The 19,644-nt window shown below is 45.9% G+C and overlaps 1 long non-coding RNA gene across 1 annotated transcript in view; it reads left to right on the top strand.

The window, feature by feature from the left end:
- The first annotated feature begins 18,669 nt into the window (after positions 1-18,669).
- Positions 18,670-19,644, top strand: part of LOC141408966 (uncharacterized) — a 51,522-nt gene continuing 50,547 nt past the window's right edge. The window contains exon 1 of the long non-coding RNA XR_012426819.1: positions 18,670-18,989. This is a non-coding gene — a long non-coding RNA (uncharacterized lncRNA). The remainder of the gene's footprint in view (positions 18,990-19,644) is intronic.

Genomic DNA, 19,644 nt, shown 5'->3' with positions numbered 1-19,644 from the left:
TCCAGAAACACTCCCACAAATACACTCAGAATGGTGTCTGAGCAGATATCAAGGCAAGTTGACACATAAAATTAACCACCACAGAGCTAAAACCAAACCAAGCCAAACAAAACAGGTATCTGACAGGAAGAGTAAGAATGGCCAGTCAGAAAAGGCAGAGGGGAACAGGAGACGATGGTGTCAGGAAGCTCGAGAGGGGCAGATTCAACACGGGACTGTCAGCATCATTAGGTGTCACCACGAAGACAAGAAATGGACTGAAAAGTTCCCTCTGCCTTGGGCATGGGGCTTAGACTTGGCCAGGGTGTGGGGAATAGCAGGGTGTGGGAGAGGGAAGCTGATTTACAGACGTCTGATATGGGAACATGAGCTGCAGATGCAGAAATAGGGATATAGATTATTATTTTTTGTTGTTGTTATTTTTTGTTTGTTTTGTTTGGGTTTTTTGTTTGTTCGTTTGTTTTTGAGACAGTCTCATTCTGTCGTCCAGGCTGGAGTGAAGTGGCGTGATCTTGGCTCACTGCAAACTCTGCCTCCCGGGTTCAAGTGATTCTCCTGCCTCAGCCTCCCGAGTAGCTGGGAATACAGGCAGGCACAACCACACCAGCTAATTTTTGCATTTTTTAGTAGACATAGACTTTCATCATGTCAGCCAGGCTGGTCTCAAACTCCTGACATCAGGTGATCTGCCCGCCTCAGCTTCCCAAAGCGCTGGGATTACAGGCGTAAGCCACTGTGCCCAGCCTTTTTGTTGTATTTTTTTTTCTTTTTTTTTTTTTTAGAGATGGAGTCTCCCTATGATGTCCAGGCTGGTCTCAAACTTCTGGCCTCAGGCGATCCTCCTGCCTTGGCCTCCCAAAGGACTGGGATTACAGGTGTGATCCACTGAGCCCAGATGGATATAGATTACTTCTTAGAAGCTTGGCTAAAATGGGAAATAGAAGCAAAAAGCACAGTCTGGGGATGAGGACGAAGGGCCCCAGACTTTTAGGGGCCGAAACCAGAAGTCCCAAAGTCTGCGAGAGAGCAGAGTAGCCTCAGCCCTCCCAGCTAATAATGACATGACGGAAAAGTTGTGGTCCTCAATTTTTCAACTATAACTGAAGGGGCAGCCTCTATTTTCCGTGTTTAGATCCTCAAAGCTATGTATCCAGAGCATAGCATGACCAAGAAAATTCCAGCACATAACCCCAAATATTAGAAAATTAGAAGCATTTGCAAGCCCAGCCCTCAAAGATGGGATGATTTGACTTCCTTTACTCTGGTCCTTGTGTGAGTTAGTGAGTCAGGGAAGCGGTCTGTTGAGAATGACATCCCGCAGCTTGCCCCTGTATGGGTAGAACACCCTCTCTTTCTCCTTCTGAACATCTTTCTCTTCTTTTTCTTGGCAAGGGCACGGCATTTGTTTGGAGAAAAATAGGCTAATCTGGAGAAATCGTGATACTTTGATCTTGCCTTTTCTGGGGTTAGTTTTCATTCTGCCTTTTAAAAAATGAAGCCATTCTCCCAGTGTTTAGTTTCATCCTTCTTTCTCTGTCTTCCTCACCAGGTTTGTTTCTCTCTCCTCTTCTCTAGGTGCTCTTCCCTGGGCTGTGATGGTTTGTGCTGTACTTTCATGTTCTTCTACCTCTTTGTTCTCCACTCCCTTCACTCCAGCCCCTTCTACTCACCCACCCTGCTTTCCTCTGTTCTCTCCCATTTTGATCAGGAGAAGCTGCTCCCTGGGAATCTGAGACCCTCTTCTAAGCAAGAGCTCAAGACACCACAGCGAGGCCCCCAGAGTCCTCATCTCCCTCTGGAGGGGAAGGCAGGGGACAAAGAAGAGAAGCAGCCCCAGTCCAGCCCGGCTTGTACCCGACACAGAAAGGGCGGCAACCTTCATCAGCCCGGAGGCTGCCGAATCCTAGAAACACATCTGAGTCTGCCTTTGTGAAAGAAAATGATCCTCATGCAGGCAGGTGGTACTATTTTGGAGAACATTTTTATGTGCAATTTAGAGTGCACATTCTACACACAGCTCAGACAGAAATAATCAGTTTAATGTGTGTCTGCACTGTCATGCGGTCAAGCTTTAGGTGAGAGCAGATTTACACACTGAAATCAAAAGGAAATAGCAGGAGCCGTCTTCTGCTACATTCCATGACAATAAATGGTCACGCGATGGAGGGCTGCCAACTCTCCTCTCCTCTCCTTTTATTCCTTCCCAGAAAGTGCCTGCGTTTGAAAGAAAATTAGTTTCCAAGGTGCTTGAGTGCATCTGTTAAATATTGATTGTTATTAACAGGGGGCACATGTAAACAAAGGCTACATAAACAGAAAGATGCCTGGCAGCGAGGAACAAGTATGCTTCTTGTCAGGTGGTTTTCCTTAAAACAAAGCGTAAGGAAGTTTATAGGAATTCTTGAGTGGGTGTTTTGGTTCAAGAAGATGTCCTGTTTCTCTGATGTCAGCTACAGACCGTCTCAGTCAAACCAAGGAGCTTCGTGTTTACAGCACTGGGCATTTGTCACTGTGTGTTATCATTAAGGAAAAAGGGGTTTGCTTGCAAAGGGGCTGGTATAGTAGAGAAATAACAGTGAAAAAACATGGTTCCCAGCATCCTTTTCAGAAAGTTCACCCTCCAAGATTTTTTAAATGCACACACCATCGAAAGCATGTGGGTGCCAATACATCAGGAGGTTAGAAGCCCCTAAGTCAAGCCAGAGGCAGATCTACATACAGGGTAATATTCAAAATATGCATGTGTCACCCTTTGGCTCTCTGAAGTAATGAATCAGTGTGGACTTTGCAAAAGCAGCCGGGCCGAGGGTGCCGGACCGCCACGGTCAAACACTGCAGAGTTGGAGACAAGAAAGCTTCAGATGAAAGGGGAGCAGTTCCCTCTGAAATGAAATAATTGTCATACAGGAATTGATTTTTTTCTTTTTTAAGAAAAACAATGTTCTTCCTGCTGTGATGAATTTATTCTGGAGGTTTGAAAGGAAATGTGTCCCCCCAAGAGCATGAGGACCCTGAGTCTGGAGGGTGAAGTCCGCGATTTCAGCACATGTGTTCTCATTTATCAAGGGGCGGTGCTCGGGTGTGAAGGGGGAAAATACCAAGGGTGAAAAGATTCAAGGGGATCAAATTATTTTTCCATTTGTCTCAGAAAAAAAGAAAGAAAGGAAATAAAAGAGGGAAGGAAAATCATTTCATTATGTGGCAACCAAACGCAACCAGGGGTAGCAACCAGAGGTAGCACGCAAGTAGCAACTTTATTCTTCAGAGCAGCTCACTCTAGGGTGTCCTGAGTTTTCCAGGGTGCAGTCTGTGACTGTGGAATTTGCAAACAGCAGGAGCACGAGAACAGAAGCTGCATGGATGTCTAGAGTTGTCGTCTCTCGAATGCCCTCTGCGGCGAACATCCTCCTAGTGCCACCTGGATGAATCACTTCCAGGGGAAGGTGGAAAAAGAAAACTATTAAACTGAACATTGACTTCCATGCTAGGCATTTTATATGCATTTCTTTCCCTCTGAATAAAGTCTGCAAAATAGGTATGATTTTCCCCTTTCTAGAGATAAGCTGAAAATTTCAATTATCTTATGGGCCCTGTTCAGAGGCCCAGCTGGCAGTGGAGATGAGATGGAGCGAGCTAGCAGTGGAGGGGAGATGGAGCGAGCTAGCAGTGGAGGGGAGATGGAGCGAGCTAGCAGTGGAGGGGAGATGGAGCGAGCTAGCAGTGGAGGGGAGATGGAGCGAGCTAGCAGTGGAGGGGAGATGGAGCCAGCTAGCAGTGGAGGGGAGATGGAGCCAGCTGGCAGTGGAGGGGAGATGGAGCGAGCTGGCAGTGGAGGGGAGATGGAGCCAGCTGGCAGTGGAGGGGAGATGGAGGGAGCTAGCAGTGGAGGTGAACTGGAGTGGAGCTTGTCTGCCATCAGCACCAAGTCCTGTTTAGTTATTCCATTCTACCTTCCCAAGGTGTCCCTGACATGTTAGCTGGAGTTCTGAAGGTCTGCTTAGCAACACAGGATAAAGGCCACAAAGATCTCCCTCCCTCCATTGCTTAAATGCTATTTTTATGTATTTATTTATTTTTGAGACAGGGTCTCACTCTGTCACCCAGGCTGGAGTACAGTGACATGATCATAGCTAGTGAGCAGCCTCAATCTCCTGGACTAAAGCTATCCTCTAGCCTCAGCCTCCTGAGTAGCTGGGAGTGCAGGCATGTACCACCGTGCCCAGCTAATTTTTATATTATATTATATTATATTATATTTATTATTTTATTTTATTTTATTTTATTTTATTTTATTTTTGTAGAGATGGGAGTCTTGCTATGTTTCCCAGGCTGGTCTTGAACTCCTGGCCTCAAGCAATCCTCCCATCTCAAAATCCCAATGTGCTGAGATTATAGGTGTGAGCCACCGCAACCAGCTTTAAATGCTATTAAACAAGGAAAATCAGTAGGTTGGGTGGATGTACTCACAGGGCAGGAATGAGAACACCACGCTGAGACTCATTTGGGGAACGGGAACTGTGCCTTCCAGTCACCGCGGGGTAAGGCAGAATGGAACGAGTCCTAAGGGCCCCCTAACACATCCAGTATGTGATGGGGAGAACAGCTACTCATCAGCACTGGGGATTAACAAGGTCTCATCCGCTGGTCTGGTCGCTTGGCTGTGCTGTGACACCTGACACTGGCTGATGATCAGGGGCTTTGCCAGCTTTAGAACACACCTATGTGAGAAAGCCTTGGGCTCTGAACCTGATTCACTTCCCAGGGGCCCTTCAAAGGGTTAACATTGACCTTCCCCATCCAGGCCCTTACCATGGGGCCACAGCCTTATTCTAGGAACTTGGTCCCACGCCCTCCACCCTCCGCCCTCCGCCCTCCATGAGCCTTTCTCTCTCAGGCTTCTCCACAGAGGGACATTCATACAATTCCTGTTGGTCATCACCACATTCCAGAATTCCTCTGTGGTCACAGATTGGGCCTCACCTTGACCCTGAGCGCTAGTGCTGGCCTACAGAGAGTTGAAATCCGTCCCCAGGTTTTCAGGGGAGAGAGAGGGATGGGGCTGTCCCAAGCCCAGGCCTCTGCAGTTTTTTGAAACCCGACCCCCTGCTTTTCTTTGAAGTTTAAATGGGGACCTATTGTTTTTTCCTGATAATAATAAACAAGGTCAGGAGAGAGGAAGGCAGATGAGGAAAGAGGAGGAGGGCAGGCACAGTCTTGTCAAGTAAAATTACCCCAACTCTGCCTTTGAAGGGGTGCAGACTTGGTTCTGCGGTCGGCATGAGAGTGAGCGGGCTGGCCGGGCAGGGTGGAATTTGCAAAGAAATCAGGGGTCCTGAAATGTGGCCACCGAGGGAAAGGGGAGACGCAGCCATCCAGTAGGACTGGCCGTGGTCCTGCCGGACATGCCAGGGCAGCCTGGGCTCTGGCCGCAAATGTGACCTTCCAGTCCCTCTCATTGCCTGTTCACTGCCCCCAGGAGATGTCCTCGGCCTCCAGTGAGTGGCCCCAAACCATGAGTTGGTTTGGTCTAAAACCCTTCCCTCCCCTTAAAATGGCAGAAACAAATGTTTGGAAACAAAGGTGAATTGAGAGTGACAGCTCGTGACCTGGCTGTGGTGCGTGTCAAGCCAGTTAGTCCACGCGGCCATCGGACACTGTGCCATCAGGCCAGGGTTGATTCCTGCAGACTGTGACTCTACGAAGCAGCCCGAACTGCCCACCTCTGTTCAGGGGAGACGGGCTCTCCCCACAGCACGAGTGTTTGTGTTGCCTGAGGATCCACAGGCCCCGTGGCACTGCTCCTAGCACAGGACAAGCAGACAGGATGCGTGTGGGGTGGGAGCCCACAGCAAGGTGGAAGCCCTTTCCTCAACCCGAGGCCTCCGCAGAAGGCTCAGCAGTCCAGCAGTCTCAGTTTCCCATATTAAAAACATGGGAGTGGGCCAGTCGTGGTGGCTCATGCCTGTAATCCCAGCACTTTGAGAGGCCGAGGTGGGCGGATCACTTGAGGTCAGGCACTCCTGACCAATATGATGAAACCCCGTCTCTACTCAATACAAAAATTAGCCAGGTATGACGGTGAGCGCCTATAATCCCAGCTACTCAAAAGTCTGAGGCATGAGAATCACTTGAACCTGGGAAGCGGAGGTTGCAGTAAGCCAAGTTTGCGCCACTGCACTCCAGCTTGGGTGACAGAGTAAGACTCCATCTCAAAAACAAAAACAAAAATCATGGGAGGGAGAGAGAGGCAGACTCAGGTTCAAGGCTGCAGCCCCCGTCCCTGTCCCTTACCATGCAAGTGACCTGCAGCTGTTCTCCTTTGAAGTAGACGTGGGTACTACTTGCTGGCTCTGGGGGCTGATGGGATGATTTAATGAGACAACATATGCAACCATTTGAACAGTCCATCGCCTTCCAATTATTAGCTGTCATGATTCAGCTGAAAATCAGCCAAGGAGATCTGTAGAGGGGCCAGTGTTGCCCGGAGCCCGTTGATGGAAAGTCTGGGATTTGAACCCTTGTCTCTCTGGGTAGGTAGCTTTCAGGATGGCTCTGATCATTCTGGCCTCCTGGAATTCACACCCTGGGTAATCCCTCCCCCATATTGTATCCATAGATTCAGCAGAAGTGACCATACGTCCTGTCCACAGTTAGGTGGCAAGAGCCTGTGGCTTTCATCTTGGGCTCTCCAGCTTGGTCATTCGCCCTCGTCCAGGGAGGCCGGCCACCATGCCCGAGGACACGCAGGCCACCCACGGGGAGGCCCAGGTGGTGAGGAGCCAAGGTCTCTGCATTGCCAGCGAGGAACTGAGGCCAGGCAGCAGCTGTGAGCGAGCTGGAAGCAGAGCTCTGGTGTGGCAGCCAGGCTCAGCCAACAGCCCGCCTGGAACCCAGCTGAGCCTCTGGTTCCCATCCCACAGAAACCGCGAGAATAAACTGCGAGGTTTGGGGAAATTTGTTACATAGTCATAGACAAATAACGTCTGCCTTTACATCACACCCTTCAACACGATTTTTCATTTTATTTACTCTTTCAGCGAATATTTACTGAGTACCTGCAATCCGCGCCAGGCCTCGAGTTCAGGGATCCGCAGAAGGCAGGGGCCCGGGGGTGGGGGGATGGGGGGGTGTGGAGGGGTGTGGGGGGGGGGGGTTGCAGGCGCCAGCCCGGGAGGGGCCAGAAAGGGAACCGGAAGTCTTCGGGGAACTAAAGCCTAAAAGAGGAGTGGAGAAGGCCGTGGGCACGAAGGGCGTGGAGAGAGAAGAAGCAGAGGGGCATGGGGGAGATTCAGAGCCATTAGGAGGGGTGGGTGGGGGACTGGTGGGCTGAGTGTGCGCAGACAAAGAGCTGCTGCAGCTCTCACCAAATGTGTGCAGCCACTGGGCTCCACAGCTTCTGGGAGTTCCATGTGCGGACTGGACGCCCGGAGCTGATTCTCATCAGGTTCCCAGGAGAAGGAACCTGGGAAGAGGGACCGTTCGTTTCCTGGAACTGCCGTAAGAACGTACCACAGACTGGGGGTGGGGTGGGGGGTGGGGGCAGAACTACAGAAATGTATTGTCTCACGATTCTAGAGGCCGAAGTTCAAGGTCAACATGGGGACAGGGTTGGTTTCTTGCAGACCTTCTCCCAGCCTCTGGGGGTTTCCCCAGAAGTTTTGCTTTCCTCCGCCTCTGCATCCATCACCCGCTCTTTGCCTTCATCTGCACCTGTCTCTGTGTCCACATTTCCCCTTTATAAGGACACTGGTCACAGTGGATTAGACGCATTATGATGACTTCACCTAAACTCGATCACCTCTCTAAAGATTTTATCTGCAAATAAGATCCTATTCTCAGGTCCTGGGGCTTAGGAATCTAGCATAGCTTTTGGGGTGGGAGGGGCTGGGGACACAGTTTACCCATAGCAGGGTCGTGGCAGGGGTAAGCTGAGGGAAGTCTTTTAGGATCACCCAGAAGTTCATGAATCATTACAGTCTCCGGATAGCTTTTACAACGTGCCCCGTGCCATTAAGGAGGCAGAAACGAAGCGATTCCGCTGGTGTCAGAGGAAGAAGCTACCCTATTTTCCCCGTGTCAGTGCCAGCAAAAACATGGCCCATCTTTCCCTGGAGCCATAGGTGGGGTTGTCTTCAGTAGTGTATCAGGTGGCTGAGGCTGCCATAACCCACAAGCCAAATACCACAAACTGGGTGGCAGGGGACGACAGAAACGTATCTCCCCACAGTTCTGGAGGCCAGAAGTCCAAGGTGAAGGTGTCTGCAGGGTCAGTGTCTCCCGAGGCGCCTCTCCTTGGCTCGCAGACACCTGCCTTCCCGCTGGACTGGAATGAGGTCTTACCCCAATGACCTCATTGAACTCAATTTCTTCCTGAAAGCCCTGATTTCCAAATAGTTAACATTCTGAGATACTGGAGCTTGGGACTTCAAAATATTAATTTTGGGAAGTGGGATACAATTTAGCCAATACCAACTAGCTACAGAGAAAGTCAGTGTTCTTATTGAGGATCAGCTGAGTTGGTCTTTTAAGTTGAGCAGGAGAGTGGATTTCCCCAGGTGGCTGTGGGGAGACTTCCAGATGAAGGTGTCTTAAATCCACACCAGCTTGGAAGTCTCCAGGCCTTTATAGACCCAGCGCAGCACCTCAGTGTTCCTTGCCTGCAAGCTCTCCCCTCGTCCCCAGGTCTGTGGGGATAGCTCTGGGCAGGCTGTTCTGTCTCCCCTGTCATGGTGGACTGGCTGCCGACCCCTTAGGGGCTGAGCAGAGTGGACTTCTGTTTTGACTATTCGTTTTCTCACGTTTTCCCTTTAAACGTAGACTGTCTTCTCTCTCCCTTTCTTATTTTTGTTTCTAACCCCCTGTGTTCCTCGTCGATGTAATTTTAAAGTGAAAACACATGGCTGCAAACCCAGGTCTCTCCATTTACTCAGCTGCACCTACTTATTCAATTTAAACTGGAAGGCCAGTTTACAAACTTTCAAAAATAAGTCCCGGGCCAATGAGGAGAACTGTATAAACACAGGTCTAATTTCATTTCTACTTGTTGCATTTTTTTTTCTCCCTCTCTTGCAAATGACCTTCCTAGTTTAAAAGCCAGAACATATGTGCGTACACACATATGCACACACACATTTTCTTTCTGGAAGTTTCTTGATTTCTAATTCTGTGACAAAATAAACAGGACTTGAACGGAAAAGGAGAATTTTCAAGAGATGGTTTCCAGCAAACTGTCAATTAACATTAGTGACATCATTCAACACAATATCAGTTTAAAGGGCTTTAGGACAGAGTGTTTGGTTATTAGAAAAATGGCTGAGTTCTGCTTTTCTCCACGAAAGACACATATACGCTAGTTTGTCTAACTGTTGATCCTAATCCTCTCTCACTTTACAAAGGAAAAGGAATGCAGCTAGCTTCAGAAAATAGGGTGAAGAACATATTTCTGGCAGCCCAGCTGTTCATATTTTGGTATGAAGGAACAAATATGAGAACATTAGCTAACCCTGAAAAGCCCTGTAAATAAATTCAACTTGCTTTATTTTATCCTACAATAACCAATACTATAGTCATAGATGTTTTTTATTTGACCCAACTCAGTCACACAGCATTTTGACTTCACATTTCCGGCATACACAGAATCATCCAGAAGAGTTACTGAACTATCAGATATTAATTCCTTGCTATTCACAGGACCCAGGACTACACATTTTCATATTTAATATATGACCCTCCCAAAATGCTTGTTTAGGAACCTGCTCAACATCACCTTAGTAGGTAAGGGGTAGAAGATTCAAAACCACGTCTTGTGAAGACAAAGGCAGTGCTCTTCCTCTCAACTGGGAGGTTCGAACAAGTCTGAGGGCTTGTCACATATTCAGACGTCACAAATGAACCTCCATAAAGCCATACTTTTGTTACGAACTGAATCGCATGTCCCTGGAATTTATATGTTGAAGCCCTACTCCCCGCATTGCAGCTGTATTTGGAGGGAGGGCCTTTGGAGAGTTAATTAAGATTAAACGAGGTCAAAAGAGTGGAGCCCTAGTAAGATAGGGCTGTGGCCTTATAAGCAGAAGAAGAGAGACCAGGGACCTCCCTCCCTACTCCCTTCCTCTCCCTTCTCCTCCACTCCCACACAGGAAGACGCCATGTGAGAACACAATGAGAAGGTGCTTTGGCCAGGTGTAGTGGCTCCTGCCTGTAATCCCAGAACTTTGGGAGGCCAAGGTGGGTGGCTCACTTGAGGTCAGGGGTTCGACACCAGCCTGGGCAATGTGATAAAACCTCATCTCTACTAAAAATACAAAAGTGAGCCGAGTGTGGTGGCGCACGCCTATAATCCCAGCTCCTTGGGAGGCTGAGGCAGGAGAATCACTTGAACCTGGGAGGTGGAGGTTGCAGTGAGCCAAGATCACACCACGGCACTCCAGTCTGGGTGACAGAGAGAGACTTCATCCCCAAAAAATAAATAAAATAAAATGACAAAAAAAAAAAAAAAAAAAAAGAAGATGCCTTCTGCAATCCATGGAGAGAGTCCTCACTAGAAACCAACCCTGACAGCACTTTGACCGTGGACTTCCAGTCTCTAGAACTGTGAGGAAATAAGTTCTGTTGTGTAAGCCACCCATCTGTGATATTTTGTTATGGCAGCCAAGCAGACTAATACAATTGTGTTGGGGGGTCTTGGCTGGGGGCTGCTTTCCTAGTTTTATATCCCCTTGAAAAAACAGACTTTTGCCCTTAAAAGCATCCTATGTTTTACTCTGTGCAGGAGCCATTATGACAAAACCTGGAGACGTTCTTGAACTTAGGACTTTATGGAAGAAATGAAACATTAGATGATTGGATCCATACTGGAAATGAAAACCATAATACCCTGGGGAAAACAAAACAACACAAAACACTATTAGTGAAACAGGAAAATTATAAAATTAACTTCTGTTTTCTACTTGATTTAAAAACTAGTGAAAACCTTCCAAGAGGTATGACTTAGGGTGTTACTCTGATGAAACCTAAGTTCTGCCCATCCTCAGCCTCTTACAAGGCCACACCCCCCTCACCCTCTGGACCCTGTTCTATTTTGCATATTGCAACAGCAGTTTGTATATCTGAATTTTTAAAAAAGAAATTAGTCTGTAAATGTGCAACTGTTGGGATTCATTTTCAGGACATCCTGTTATCAATATTTCTAAAGAGACTTCTTCCGTGGTGTATTTTCTTATAAACATTTGAGGTTGGTTGTTGGCGAGCTCCTCCTCCGTCGGCTGGACAGTTCTTCGATCATCCCAGTTGGTTCTCTGCATCACCTCCCCAGCAGAAGAGCGATTGCTAATGGAATCCACAAGGAAACGAATCCCCTGTTTGAGCCAGAGCCCTCCCTGTGTGATATTATTTCACATCCCTCCAGCTGCGGGCATCCGGGGGTGTTATTTAAAAAGTAAAACAAAACAAAAACCATTCTGTGCCTGTTCTTATATGGGCTACCCGGTAATGAAGTTCAGAAAGATAGTTGTTCACTATTAATCCTGACTGCCTTCCAAACAGCTCAGAAAATGTAAGCCGGCTCTGCCAACACTGACTCATCGAGTGCTTTCCCTCTTCCTGCGAGGACTTCCTTTGGTACACAGGGGCCTCTGTCCTCTAGTTCTTGGTTTAGTAACAACCAGAAACAAAAACAAGCCTAAGCAGGTTAGGAGGTAACATCTCAGGTGCAACATGGAAGAAGCTTTTCATGAGTTTACTACTATACATTTTTTTTTTTTTTTTGCCTAAGCAAAACTTATGTATAATGAATGGCAAAAGTGGCCAGGCACAGTGGCTCATGCCTGTAATTCCAACACTTTGGAAGCCGAGGTAGGAGGTCTGCTTGAGGCCAGGAGTTGGAGACCAGCCTGTGCCACATAGTGAGACCCCGTTTCTACAGAAAAATAAAAAAATATATTAGCTGGGTGTGGTGGTGCGTGCCTGTCATCCCAATGCTCTGGAGGCTGAGGCAAGAGGATCACTTGAACCCAAGAGTTCAAGGCTACCGTGAGCTATGACTGTGCTACTGCACTCCAGCCTGAGTGACAGAGCAAGACCCTGTTGAAAGAAAGAGAGAGAGAGAGAAGAAGGAAGGAAGGAAGGAAGGAAGGAAGGAAGGAAGGAAGGAAGGAAGGAAATACTGAAACTATTTCTTTGTTACTAATAAACAATGTGTAACTGGGGATCTAGCAAGTGTTGTTATGGTTTTAGGAATGGATATTGTGGAAGTAGATTCCTCCTTGACAATCTGAAGTCTCATTGATCCCAGGACAACTGGGCAGCCTGAGACTTGTAGTAGTCAGGGTTCTCTAGAGGGACAGAACTAATAGGAAAGATGATATATGTGTGTGTGTGTATATATATATATATATATAAATTTTTTTTTGAGACAGCCTCACTCTGTCACCTAGGCTGGAGTGCAGTGGCGCCATCTCGGCTCACTGCAACCTCCACCTCCTGGGTTCAAGCGATTCTCCTGCCTCAGCCTCCTGAGTAGTGGGGATTACAGGTGCCTGCCACCATGCCCAGGTAATTTTTGTATTTTTGGTGAAGACAGGATTTTACCATGTTGGCCAGGTTGGTCTCGATATCCTGATTTCAGGTGTTCCGCCCACCTTGGCCTCCCAAAGTGCTGAGATTACAGGCGTGAGCCACTGCACCCAGCTGAGGATAGACGTATACATGAAAGGGAGCTTCTTAAGGAGAACGTACTCACACGATCACAAGGTAAAGTCCCACAGTAGGCCGTCAGCGATCTGAGGTGCAAGGAAGCCAGTGGTGGATCAGTCCGAGTCCCAAAACCTCAGAAGTAGGGAAGCCTTCAGTCTGTGGCCAAAGGCTCAAGAGTCCCTGGCAAATCACTGTTGTAAATCCAAGAGTCCAAAAACTGAAGCACTTGGAGTCAGATGTTTGAGGGCTTCCTAGCATCCAGCACGGGAGAAAGATGGAGGCTGGAAGACTCAGCAAGTCTACTCTTCCATCTTCTTGTACCTGCTTTATCCTAGCCACGCTGGCAGCTGATTAAATGGTGCCCACCCAGACTGAGGTTGGGACCACCTCTCCCGCTCCACTGACTCAAATGTTAATCTCCGTTGGCAACGCCCAACACACCCAGACAACACTTTGCATCCCTCAGTCCAATCAAGTTGACACAGTATTAACCATCACAGACCTGATCCTTTTTCCTCACTGGATCAACCACCTTAAACTGAACAAAGTTCCAAGAAAAGATATTTGTATTTGAACTCTTTAGGGTCTTTCTTTTACTTTTTTAAAATGAGTAAAATAAAAACAAAATATAATGCCATTCTTGCTATCAGCCCGGGAAAGAATAAGGGTTTAGGGCTTCTAAACCCTTCTGAGCATGCTGGGTTCTGGCCGCCTGTAGATCATCAAGAAGCCGAATCTCCTTTATCAGCATCCCAGCAGACAACACAAGGACCCTAAAATGCTTTGTCACCAGTCACTACCCGCTTACAAGATACCATTCATTGTCCAGGACTTGGTTTCCACCTTTTGTTAACTCCCTATGTTAGACATTGTCATAATTGTTTGTTCAGTTTATTGTTTACGTTTACTTATGCACTTACCAGGTTCTTGCACAGGATTTCTTTTTGCAGCTCAGGTCTTTCTCTCTGTGATCCTTTCCTTCTGCTTGAAGAATATTAAGTCCCTTTACAAAGGTCTGTTTTAGTTAGGCTCTATGTTTTGTTTTGTTTTTTTTGAGATGGAGTTTTGCTCTTTCACCCAGGCTGGAGTGAAGTGATGAGATCTTGGCTTACTGCAACCTCTGTCCCCCAGGCTCAAGCAATTCTCCTGCCTCAGCCTCCCAAAAAGCTGGGATTATAGGCACCCACCACCACGCCCAGCTAATTTTTGTATTTTTAGTAGAGACACGGTTTTGCCATGTTGGCCAGGCTGGTCTCTAACTCCTGACCTCAGGTGATCCACTCACCTCGGCCTCCCAAAGTGCTGGGATTACAGGCGTGAGCCACTGCGTTTGGCCAGCTCTCATTCTTATTTACCTGAAAATGTCTTTATTTCACTTTTATTCTTAAAAGACAATTTTGCTGTGAGTATAATATGATTAAAATACAACACACTACCTGTTCTTTTCTTCTCACGTGATTTAAAAATGTTATTCTTTTGCCTTCTGGTTCCATTGTGTTTTTTGTTGAGAGGTCAATTTTCTGTCTAATTGTATGGTTTATAGGGTGATCTGTCTTTGCTGTTAGAATCTTCTCTTTGTTTTAGAGGGTCTATATTACCACTGCAATGAATCTAGGCATACATATGTTTTATTTATCCTGCTTGGGAATCATTATGTTTCCAGCATTTGAAGATTCAAGTCTTTTATCAGTTTTGGAAAATTCTGAGCCATTATCTTACTGAATATTGCTTTCTTTCCATTCTTTGGAATTCCAGTCAGATATATGTAGAACTTTTCATTCTATCCTCCATGTCTTCATATTTTTCATCTCGTTGCTTTCTGTCTTGTATTCTAGGCAATTTCTTCAAATCTATATTTCAGTTCACTAATTCTTTCTTCAGCTGAGTCTAATCTGCTGTGTAACCCATTAAGCTCATGTCTTACTAATTGTATTTTTTATTTCCTGAAGTTTGCTTTGGTTAGTTTTGAAATCATCCTGGTCTTTTGAGATGGTGTGTTCTTCTTTTTTCTAATATTTACTCATTTTTATTTGTTTTAAATTCATTCTTGTATATTCGTTTATTTTTATATTAATTGTCTTGTTTTCCTTTCCTTAAAAATAACTGATATAGAAGTTAAGAATTACTTATGCAGATAGCAAGGGCATGAGGGTCTTCTGTAAGGCTTTTTTTTTTTTTTTTTTTTTTTTTTTTTTTAAATAAAAAGCAGCCCCAAATCATTTTCTAACAAAGAGCAGCCTGAAAGCTAGGAGCTTGTATGGGTGAATGCCAGCAGGAACTATGGACTAGACATGTTCAAGATGGCAGCTCCATCTTCTCTTCTCTGCCAGCCACCTGTACTGTAAAGGAGTGGACAAGATGACACTGATCAACTAGAAATCCAATTTGTATAAGATTAGGGTGGGGCGACCAGCCTTCCCCATACACTATGTAGACATCATACCTGATCAAACCAATCTGTGAGCCCTATGTAAATCAGACGCCACCTTCTCCAGCCTGTCTATAGAATCTGATACAATCCACCACCTCCCGTCTTTTCAGACATCTCTCTCTCTCTTTCACAAGGAACTGCTCTCCTCTCTCCTTTCTTCTATTAAACTTTCTTCTCCTTAACCCACCCACATGTGTCTGTGTCCTGAATTCTTTCTCAGAGCATGACAACGAACCCCAGGGTATATACTCCAGACAGTGTAGCCCCTTCATAACCAGTAGAATTTCAGAATATAAAAATACATATTAAAAGTATATAGCATATTAAACATAATTTTAATACATTTTGATATTTGTAGTTCTCATATTTGTAGTATTTAGGAGTCTAATTCAGCTGTTGATTACTTGTACTGATTTTTATTCCTAGAAGAATGTTTTTTCTCTCTCCTTCTTTCACTCTCTCTCTCTCCCAAGAGCTCATTTTCCATGCAAATTTAATCATGGAAAATTACTGAAGACTAAGGTCCATTTCTCCAAGGACAATTTGCATTTATTTTTTCCAGGTGCCCAAGGAAGTAACAAACCAGATCCACTTTAAATGGAAGCCTTGGCTTGAGGCTTTCAACATCACACAGATCATGGGCTGGGCTGTGATCATGAATTTTCAGTAGAGACTGTTCCCCTTCTCCACACAAAGCCAAAGAGAAACAAATTTGTTTGCTTTTTTTTTTCCTAGTTCACTCTTATACCTTAAGAATAGCCTTTTAGGAATTCTGGCTTTATTGTGTGTTGAGGGACTGGGTGGGTGCAGGGGAGGCAGGTGGGCTCTGTTCCAACTCTTTAGTTTGGTGGGTCTAAGCTTATCTTTATTTCTCCACAGGGCTATGGAAACGGGATTGGCAAATAGCCTTAGGGTAGTTTGAAGAATTTAGCTTTCAGAATTCACAGCTGAACTTTGATACTGGCCTGTTGTGAGCTCCCTTACATTCTCATGGGTTCCAACATTTTCAGGTGTTTTGTAATGGGATGGTTTGAGAATAGCAAAGCCTCCATATTGCCAAAATAGAATCTAAATGGTTTGCTCTGATTCTTGCTAAATTGTTTATGTCTCTTTACTTCTTGCATTATATGCCCTTCTTTATAAACTTAAAATGCAGTCTACTCTGTTTTCTCAATATCCCCATGTCAGGATCCCACATGCCCATTCATTTACTTCGATAGTTTTTCCTTCTAAACTTGTGCCCATTTTCTTCTTAGAACTTCGGGCCTGGATTTCTCATTACCTTTTTTTTATATGAGGAACAACTGGATTTCATTCCCAAACACCGACCATTTCCATATTTCCCTTCACCTTCTGGAGAAACCTGCCATGGATAATGTGACAATTATTTATCTTTCTCTCTGGTCTCTCTATGAACCAAATATTAACGCCCTTATAAAAATCTGCACCACACTTAACAAAAATCAGCGTAGACACTCACAGTCTTTTGATTTTGTACATAGATGTTTGAAGTTCTGTGAAACAAGGATTTAAAAAAAAATCTTCCACATTTACAATTTATAACTGAGTGGTCTGGGCTTGCTTTTAGAAGAACTTATTATAGCCCCCTTGTCAAATCCAATAGGAAGATGGGTCTTCTGTTAAGTAATGAATTATGAGGCTTTTGTTGTTGAGGTCCCTCTAACAAGCAACAAATGCTCTCCCAAAATAATTGGGGCTCCTGATGCCAGGGGGGTTGTTCATTTTTTTCCAGTACCAATTTGTTTTGCTTCCAGGGGCAGAACTAAAGGTATGTTTGGAAATGACAATGAGGTAGAATTTTTTTTTCTGTACAAGAAAAGCAAGGCCAGGCACAGGGGCTCATGCCTGTAATCCCAGCACTTTGGGAAGCCCAGGCCGAGGTGGGCGGATCACTTGAACCCAGGAGTCTGAGAGCAGCCTGGGCAACATGTTGAAACCCTGTCTATACAAAAAAATACAAAACTTAGCCAGGAGTGGTGGTGTGTGCCTGTGGTCCCAGCTAATCAGGAGGCTGAAGTGAGACATTCGCTTGAGCCCAGGAGGTTGAAGCTGCAATGAGCTGAGATTGCACCACTGACCTCCAGCTTGGCTGACAGAGTGAAACCCTGTCTCTTACCAAAAAATTTTTAAAAAAATAAACAACAAAAACAAGCAAAACATTTGAATCTGTCCAACAAAGGGGCAAGGTCTATCTGTGTTCTGTGTCTCTTAAAAGTCCCAGAAAGTAGATTTCTGCTGGGAAGCCTGTAGGTCCATGTTAGTGATAGAGGAAGAGAAGCCTCTATAACCAGAAAGACGTAGTCTGTTTCCATCTTGGTTACAGTATATTAGTGAAATTTAAGAGTTAGGAAACAAACAACTGCCTACTTCAACATCAGCAGCTGCATTCTCTGACATTCATTTTTGAGTTCCTTAAGTGCTAATAAATACATTTAGGTTCGGGGACACAGCAGCAACCCTGCCGCTGGGAATCAGTCATGCCTAGGGTGCTGCTGATATTCTGAGGAGTTGAAGTGGATACTAAGGATTGTCTGTTTTTAGAATTGTTCACACATCTCTTCTAGGGTGTGTGTTGCAGTCCATTAAGAGTTAGGTGGGGGCTGGACGCGGTGGCTGATGCTTGGAATCTCAGCACTTTGGGAGCCTGAGGCGGGCAGATCAGCTGAGGTCAGGAGTTCAAAACCAGACTGGCCAACATGGTGAAACCCCATCTCCACTAAAAATACAAAAAAATTTAGCTGGGCATGGTGGGGGTGCCTGTGATCCCAGCTACTTAGGAGGTTGAGGGAGGAGAATTGTTTGAACCCAGCAGGCGGAGGTTGCAGTGAGTTGAGATTTCGCCACTGTACTCCAGCCTGGGTGACACAGTGAGACTCTGTCTCAAAAAAAAAAAAAAGAAAAAGAGTTAGGTGGGGATGGGTATAGGGGGCTCACTCCTGTAATTCCAGCACTTTGGGAGACACAGGATAGAGGATTGCTTGAGGCCAAGAGTTCAAGACCAGCCTGGGTAACATAGGGAGACCTTGTCTCTACAGGAAATTAAAAAAAAAAAAAAAAAAAAAATTAGCCAGGCATGGTGGTGCATGCCTGTAGTCCCAGCTATTCTGGAGGCTGAGGTGGGAGGATTGCTTGAGCCCAGGAGGTCGAGGCTGCAGTGAGCCAAGACAGGGCCACTCCACTCCAGCCTGAGTGACAGAGCAAGACCCTATTGAGAGGTGAAGCCAGCTGGACTTCTGGATTGGGTGAGGACTTGGAGAACTTTTCTGTTTTACAAGAGGATTGTAAAATGCACCAATCAACATTCTGTAGTGAGGATTGTAAAATGCACCAATTAGCACTCTGTGGCTAGCTAGAGGTTTGTAAAACGTGCCAACCAGTGCTCTGTAAAAACACACCAATCAGTGCTCTGTGGCTAGCTACAGGTTTGTAAAATTGAATAATCAGTACTCTGTTAAATGGACCAATCAGCAGGACGTGGGCAGGGACGAATAAGGAAATAAAAGTTGGCTACCCCAGCCAGCTGCAGCAATCCGGGTCTCCTTCCACGCTATGGAGGCTTTGTTCTTTTGCTGTTAATAATCTTGCTGCTACGCACTCTTTGGGTCCGTGTCACTTTTGAGAGCTGTAACACTCACCACGAAGTTCCACAGCTTTATTCTTGAAGTCAGCGAGACCACGAACCCACCAGAAGGAACAGAATCCGGACACACTATCTCAAAAAAAAAGAAAAAAAGAAAAACACAGTAAGGTGGGTCCCAAACTGCCTCCTGAGGAGCACCTTGGCACTGCTTGCGGCATTCCCTGTGTGACCAGAGCACCAACAGCAAAGTCACAGCACCCAAAGGTAAGAGGTCACCTCTTCTCCACATTCATATCCTTTTCTTCTCTAACTTCCCATCCTTCATGTGTCAGCTTCTGGTCATCACCCCTTCCAGGGAGCCCACCCCAGCCTGGGCAGAGATTCTCCACTTTGTGCCCCTGCACTCTGCCCACAGCCCTACCAGAGTGGCGATCACAGTATCCATTGGCGTCCAGGATTTGGCTTAACATGCAACATTTGAGAACCAGGTTATGGTACTTTTGTTGGTGTAACACTGATTTTTCAGAATTTCAATCTGAAGTCATTTATATCTTGATATGCAATTACATAAAATGAAGACATATGGTTGTTACATTCAAGCTAAACAAAGGTGCACATGTTTAGAAAGGGCTCTGATCACAGCCCTTCTCAGTTTAAAACCCCTCCCAAAAGATCTCCCTTGGATTCTTATTGTTTCTTTTGCTTATTCCTCTTTTTCATGTCTCCTCAAAGCAGTTTTGGGTTCCAGTGAAATTCTATCAACTGGAAAATCATTTAGAATGAGGGTGGAGTGGAAACAGACAGTAATGCAAACAGGATGGGGTATAGTGAGGGAATTCGAGGAGGGGATGGCAGCGAGGGGAAGAAGGGAAGGAGACAGGAGCCGGGGAGTTTCCCAGCCTAATTCCCGTCTCTTCAC

This window comes from Macaca fascicularis, chromosome 17 (genome assembly GCF_037993035.2).
Source record: "Macaca fascicularis isolate 582-1 chromosome 17, T2T-MFA8v1.1".
In the NCBI taxonomy this organism is placed as follows: domain Eukaryota; kingdom Metazoa; phylum Chordata; class Mammalia; order Primates; family Cercopithecidae; genus Macaca; species Macaca fascicularis.
This window is presented reverse-complemented; position numbering and strand designations above follow the sequence as displayed.